Below are 7,001 nucleotides of genomic sequence, written 5' to 3' on the forward strand. Positions count from 1 at the left end.
AGCTATCCAAGCGATTCTGAGATTGTTTTCTCGTGACACATTGGACTTGATTAGAGATGAGCGAACCGGGACAACCGAACCCGGTTTTGGTCCGAACATCCGGAAAAGTTCGGTTCGCAGCGAATCCGAACTTCACCGGGTTCGGCCGAACCCGTTTTGACCGAACCCGGTCAAAAATATTATACAAATCGGCAGCCACTTGTCTCTATCAATCACTGATAGAGAAAAGAGGCTGCTGATTAAAAATAAAATAAAAAGCATTTCATACGTACCCGGTCGTTGTCTTGGTGACGAGTCTCTCTTCTTCCTCCAGTCCGACCTTCTTTTCTGACGCGGCAGCCTGTGATTGGCTGCAGAGGCCTCTGCAGCCTGTGATTGGCTGCAGCGGTCACATGGGCTGTATCGTCATCCAGGAATGTCGGGCCGGATGTCGAGAGGGACGCGTCACCAAGGCAACGGCCAGGAGACCAGACTGGAGGAAGCAGAAAGTTCTCGGTAAGTATGAACATCTTTTTTTTTGACAGGTTACTCTATATTGTGATCGGAATTCACTGTCCAGGGTGCTGAAACAGTTACTGCCGATCAGTTAACTCTTTCAGCACCCTGGACAGTGACTATTTACTGACGTCGCCTAGCAACGCTGCCGTAATGACGGGTGCACACATGTAGCCACCCGTCATTACGGGGCTTCATGCACACGACTGTAAAAACACCCGTTATTACGTGTCGTAATTATGACCCGAAATAGCGGGCCCATAGACTTCTGTTAGCCACGGGTACCTTCCCGTTTTCTCACGGGAAGGTGCCCGTGCCATTAAAAAGATAGAACATGTTCTATTTTTTTATTTTACAGGCCGTGCTCCTATACTTTATAATGGGAGCACGGCTCCTGAACATCTCCTGAAATACTCTGTGCTGCCTTAAACTCTGTGGACAGGTCAGGATCCTGTTTCTTTTAAATGCTGCTAGGGAACCCGCTCGATCCACTATAAAAGGCTGCGCTACAGTGCAGCATTTAAAAGAAACAGGATCCTGACCTGTCCACAGAGTTTAAGGCAGCACAGAGTATTTCAGGAGATGAGTGTAAAGGATCTGCCAGGCACAGCTTCGGGGTTAACTCCCAGAACTAATCAGTCAGCACCTGAGAATACATCCCTGAGACTGACTCCAGCTTCCACCATTCTGGCTGGCAGGCTTAGGAGTGGGAGAGCCTATCGTAACCTGGCCAGACTCAGCTAGCTCCCGCCCTCGGTCTATTTAAGCCTGCACTTCCTGTCCCTCGGTGCTTGTTATTGCTTTTGTTTCCTTCCTTGTGGTTCCTGGCCCAGCTACAGCTCCTTCTATTTTGTTCCTGCTCCATACAGACCCTGGCTTACCGACTACTCTTCTGCTTTTCGTTTTGTACCTCGCACACTCCTGGCTTGACTCGGCTCGTTCACCACTCTGGTTGCTCACGGTGTTGCCGTGGGCAACGGCCCCTTTTCCTTGCTTGTGCTCCTTGTATGTTTGTCGTGTTTGTCGTGCACTTACTGAGCGCAGGGACCGCCGCCCAGTTGTACCCCGTCGCCTAGGGCGGGTCGTTGCAAGTAGGCAGGGACAGAGTGGCGGGTAGATTAGGGCTCACTTGTCCGTCTCCCTACCCCCTGCCATTACAATGAGCGTGCAGATTCAGTGCTGCTGTGAACTCTGCCAATCATGTGAAGGTGTTATTGAGGACAGGAGTGGAGGAGAGGTAACAGACTGAGAGCTACGTAATGGTAAGAGCAGAGTTCACAGCAGCACTGAATCTGCACGCTCATCTCCTGAAATACTCTGTGCTGCCTTAAACTCTGTGGACAGGTCAGGATCCTGTTTCTTTTAAATGCTGCACTGTAGCTCAGCCTTATATAGTGGATCGAGCGGGTTCCCCAGCAGCATTTAAAAGAAACAGGATCCTGACCTGTCCACAGAGTTTAAGGCAGCGCAGCACAGAGTATTTCAGGAGAGGAGCGTGTGATTGGCTGCAGAGGCCGCTGCAGCCTGTGATTGGCTGCAGAGGCCGCTGCAGCCTGTGATTGGCTGCAGAGGCCGTCACGTGGGATGAAGCGTCATCCCTGGAGGCCGGCCTTCTGACGTCATCCTGACGTGCGTGACCGCCACTACAGCCTGTGATTGGCTGCAGCGGCGACATGGATGAAATGTCATCGCTGGAGGCCGGACAGGAGGAATGTAAGTATGAACGTATTTATTTATTTTTTTATTACATTAAAATTGTATTTTCCGCGCGCCGAGCATGTACTGTCAAGGTTGCTGAAAGAGTTAGTTCAGCACCCTGGACAGTACCATGCTCGGCGCACGGAAATTACAGGTTCGGTCCGAACTAGTTCGGTCCGAATCGAACTTTTTTGTGAAATTCGGTGAACTAGCCGAACCGAACTTTTTCTAGGATGTTACAAGGCTTTGAACTTTAACAGCGATTTCTCACATTCTCAAGAAAATTTCAAAAAGCTATTTTTACAGGGGCCAGTTCACTTGTGAAGTAGCTTTGAGGGCCTTATATATTGGAAACCCAAAAAAAGTCACCCCATTTTGAAAACTTCACCCCTCAAAGTATTCAAAACAGCATTTAGAAAATTTCTTAACCCTTTAAACTTTTCACAGGAATTAAAGCAATGTAGGGGTGAAATTTACAAATTTCATATTTTTTGGCTGAAATTAATTTGTAATCCAATTTTCTTTATAACACAGAAGGTTTTACCAGAGAAATGCAACTCAATATTTATTGCCCAGATTCTGCAGTTTTAGGAAATATCCCACATGTGGCCGTAGCGTGCTTCTGGACTGAAGCACCGGCCTCTGAAGCAAAGGAGCACCTAGTGGATTTTGGGGCCTTATTTTTATTCGAATATATTTTAGGCACCATGTCAGTAAAACAATACCCCACATGTGGCAATAAACGGCTGTTTGGACACATAGCAGGGCTTAGAAAGGATGGAGCACCATTTGGCTTTTGGAGTTCACATTTAGCAGGAAAGGTTTGCGGAGGCCATGTCACATTTACTAAGCCCATGAGGGGACAAAACAGTGGAAACCCCCAACAAGTGACCCCATTTTGGAAACTATACCCATTGAGGAAATTATCTAGGGGTATGCTGAGCGTTTTGACCCCCCCCCCCAGGTTTTTTGCAGAAATTATTGGAAGTAGGCCCTGAAAATAAAAATCTACATTTTTTCAAAAAAAATGTAGGTTTAGCTAATTTTTTCTAATTTCCACAAGGACTGAAGGAGAAAAAGCAACACATAATTTGTAAAGCAATTTCTCTCGAGTAAAACAGTACCCCACATGTGGTAAAAAAACGGCTGTTTGGACATACGGCAGGGCTTAGTAGGGATGCAGCACCATTTGGCTTTTGGAGTTCACATTTAGCAGGAATGGTTTGCGGAGGTCATGTCACATTTACAAAGCCCCTGAGGGGATAAAACAGTGGAAACCCCCCACAAGTGACCTCATTTTGGAAACTACACCCATTGAGGAAATTTTCTTGGGGTATACTGAGCGTTTTGACCACACAGGTTTTTTGCAGAAATTATTGGAAGTAGGCCCTGAAAATAAAAATCTACATTTTTTCAAAGAAAATGTAGGTTTAGCTAATTTTTTCTCATTTCCACAAGTACTGAAGGAGAAAAAGCACCACAAAATTTGTAAAGCAATTTCTCTCCAGTAAAACAGTACCCCACATGTGGTAATAGCCGGCTGTTTGGACACACGGCAGGGCTTAGAATGGAAAGAGCGCTATTTGGCTTTTGGAGATCACATTTAGCAGGAATGATTTGAGGAGGCAATGTCGCATTTGCAAAGCCCCTGAGGGGACAAAACAATGAAAATGTCCAAAAAGTGACTCCATTTAGGAAACTACACCCCTTGAAGAATCCATCTAGGAGTATTGTGAGCATTTTGACCCCATAGATGTTTCATAGAATTTATTAGAATTGGGCAGTGAAAATAAAAACAATCCTTTTTCTTAAATAAGACGTAGCTTTACCGCAAAATTTTTTGTTTTCTCAACAAATAAAGGAAAAAAAGAACACCACATTTGTAAAGCAATTTTTCCCGAGTATGGCAATACCCCATATGTGGTCATAAACTGCTGTTTAAATACAGGAAGAAAAAACGGGATACTACCTTGGCAACCCCTTGGGAGTTTGCGTTGGGATTGGCAGCAGCTTTTCTACTACGAATTACATGCCGGTAATTTACAACCTTGGAGGTGAGCATATATGTGCGTTATCTCCGCTCATTATTTATTGATACCGCAAGTTTGGTGCCGTGTGCTTTTTGTTTCACTTTTAGTATAAACTGCTGTTTGGGCACACGGCAAGGCTCAGAAAGGAAAGAGCGCCATTTGGAGTGCAGATTTTGCTGGATTGGTTTCTGGGCGCCTGTGGGACTAAAACTGTGGAAACCCCCCAGAAGTGAACACATTTTGGAAACTACACCCCTCGATGCATTTACCTAGGGGTGTAGTAATCATGTTAACCCTGTAGGTGTTTTGTAGAAATTAGTGTGCAATCAATGTTGCAGAGTGAAAATTGGATTTTTTTTCCATAGATATGCCATTATGTGGTGTTCAGCTTGTGCCACCATAACAAGACAGCTCTCTAATTATTATGCTGGGTTTCCTGGTTTTAGAAACACCCTTCATGTGGCCCTAATCTTTTGCCTGGACATTCAACCAGGCTCAGGAGTGAAAGCGTATCATGCGAAATCGAGGCCTAATTTGGCGATTTATAAAGTATTGGTTCACAATTGCAGAGTCTCAGATGTGAAATAATAAAAAGAAACCCCTGAGAAGTGACCCCATTTGGAAATCGCACCCCTCAAGGCAATTATTAAGGGGTGTAGTGAGCATTTTCATCCCACAGGTCTTTTCCATAAATGATTGCGCTGCGGATGGTGCACAGTAAAAATTAATATTTTTCCCTAGATATGCCATTTCAGTGGCAAATATGTCATGCCCAGCTTATGCCATTGGAGACACACACCCCAAAAATTGTTAAAAGGGTTCTCCCGGGTATGAGAATGCCATAAATTTGGAAGGAAACTGCTGTTTGGGCACACTGTAGGGTTCAGATGGGTGGGAGCGCCATTTGGCTTTTGGAGCGTGGAATTTGTTTGGTAATAGTTTTGTTTGGAGTCTTACTGGTGTTTCCGTTTATAATGTGGGGCATATGTGAGCTGGGCAGAGTACATCAGGGGCATAGTCAGGGGGTACAATAATCGGGTAAAAAAAACAATAAAATAATCCATAGATGTGTGTTACGCTGTGAAGCAATCCTTTCTACACAGGCCAGTGTCGCACTGATATATGGCGTCCTTTCTTATGCCCCTTTTGGTCCACACTCCGCACATTTGCAGTTTGGGGAATTTTGCTGTGAAGTGTTGTCCTGGTATAAAACGGGCACCCTCGCTTCCAGCAGATATGTTTTGTCGTGGAAATACATTGCTCAAAATATATTAGACTGAAATTTATACGAGTCCCAACAGACTCTCAAGGCCAGACTCCATTAGTCAGTATCCTAATTAGGATATTTCACCGATATATATCGAGAGAGGAGAAGAAAACACACAGACACGCTGAAATGTTCAAAATGCTCCTCTGAAGGATTTATTACCAAACTCAAACTGTTAAACTGAAATTCAGAAGGGGTGTCGGCTTGAGGTAAACCAATCAGAGACAATGTAACAATATTTGTTATTCAGTAAAAAGCATACAATAAAATACATCATTATAATTCTTCACACATTATGTTTACAAGTGTCTTATCTCTCTTTTGGACAGAATGTCCTCGTGGAGATGGGGGAGACCTTCCCTCACGCATACTTGCCATCCTCCCATCTCACTCCCTGTCCATCTTCGCATGGGAACCAAGGTCAAAGATAAAACATACGAAATCAACATTACTTGTATTAAAGGAACAATGACTTTTCTATTCACTACAAAAGAACCAAGATGGGAACTCCAGACAAGATGGGAACTCCAGACAAGATGGGAACTCCAGACAAGACGCGGCTGCATGAAACTAAATCATTTAAACATTATCATCACTTTCACATATTACATATCTTAGTAATTCGGCCTCCTGCTTGATAATTCACAATGTAATTTCATACAGAGAATATAAGCAAATAAATCATAATTCACAGTTTGGGCTCTCCCCTTCCTGGTTCCCTAATTTTAGATCCTGATAAATCGCCTCTTGAAACAGAAGAAATGTTCCCCTCGGGCACAACTGCATATTTTTTATTTCCTGACTTATTGGAGCCATAACTAATTTTATTTTTTCATAGACGTAGTGGTATAAGGGCTGGTTTGTTGCGGGGCGAGCTGTAGTTATTATTGGTAACATTTTGGGGTACATGCGACTTTTTGATCGCCTTTTATCCTATTTTTTGGGAGGCTAGGTAAACAAAAAAACGCAATTCTGGCACAGCTTTTTTAGTTTTTTTTATACAGAGTTCACCATGCGTTATAAATTACCTGTTAACTTTATTCTGTGGGTCCGTACAATTCCGGCAATACCTAATTTATAGAACTTTTTTATGTTTTACAACTTTTTGCACAATAAAATTACTTTTGTAAAAATAATGTATTTTTTCTGTCGTCAAGTTGTGAGAACCATAACTTTTTAATTTTTTTGTCGACGGAGCTGTATGAGGGCTTATTTTTTGTGGGACGAGCTATAGTTTTTATAGGTACCATTTTTGGATACGTGCGACTTTTTGATCATTTTTTATTCTAATATTTGTAGGGCAAAGTGACCAAGAAACAGAAACTCGGGTATAGTTTTTTACTGTTTTTTTTTACGCTGTTCACCGCGTGCAATAAATAATATAATATTTTTATACCTCAGGTTGTTACGGTCGCGGCGATACCAAATACGTATGGTTTATTTTATTTTTTTAATAATATAGGACTTGATAAGGGAAAAAGGGCGATTGTGTTTTGTTTTATTACTTGAAA

The 7,001-nt window shown here is 43.1% G+C and overlaps 1 long non-coding RNA gene across 1 annotated transcript; it reads left to right on the forward strand.

Moving 5' to 3' along the window:
* Nucleotides 1-3,904: 3,904 nt before the first annotated feature.
* On the forward strand, nt 3,905-6,186 carry LOC142698079 (uncharacterized). The gene is made up of 2 exons (XR_012865673.1): nt 3,905-4,247; nt 5,820-6,186. It is a non-coding gene; the product is annotated as an uncharacterized LOC142698079 (long non-coding RNA).
* Nucleotides 6,187-7,001: the final 815 nt, after the last annotated feature.

This window comes from Rhinoderma darwinii (genome assembly GCF_050947455.1).
Source record: "Rhinoderma darwinii isolate aRhiDar2 chromosome 11 unlocalized genomic scaffold, aRhiDar2.hap1 SUPER_11_unloc_6, whole genome shotgun sequence".
Lineage (NCBI taxonomy): Eukaryota > Metazoa > Chordata > Amphibia > Anura > Rhinodermatidae > Rhinoderma > Rhinoderma darwinii.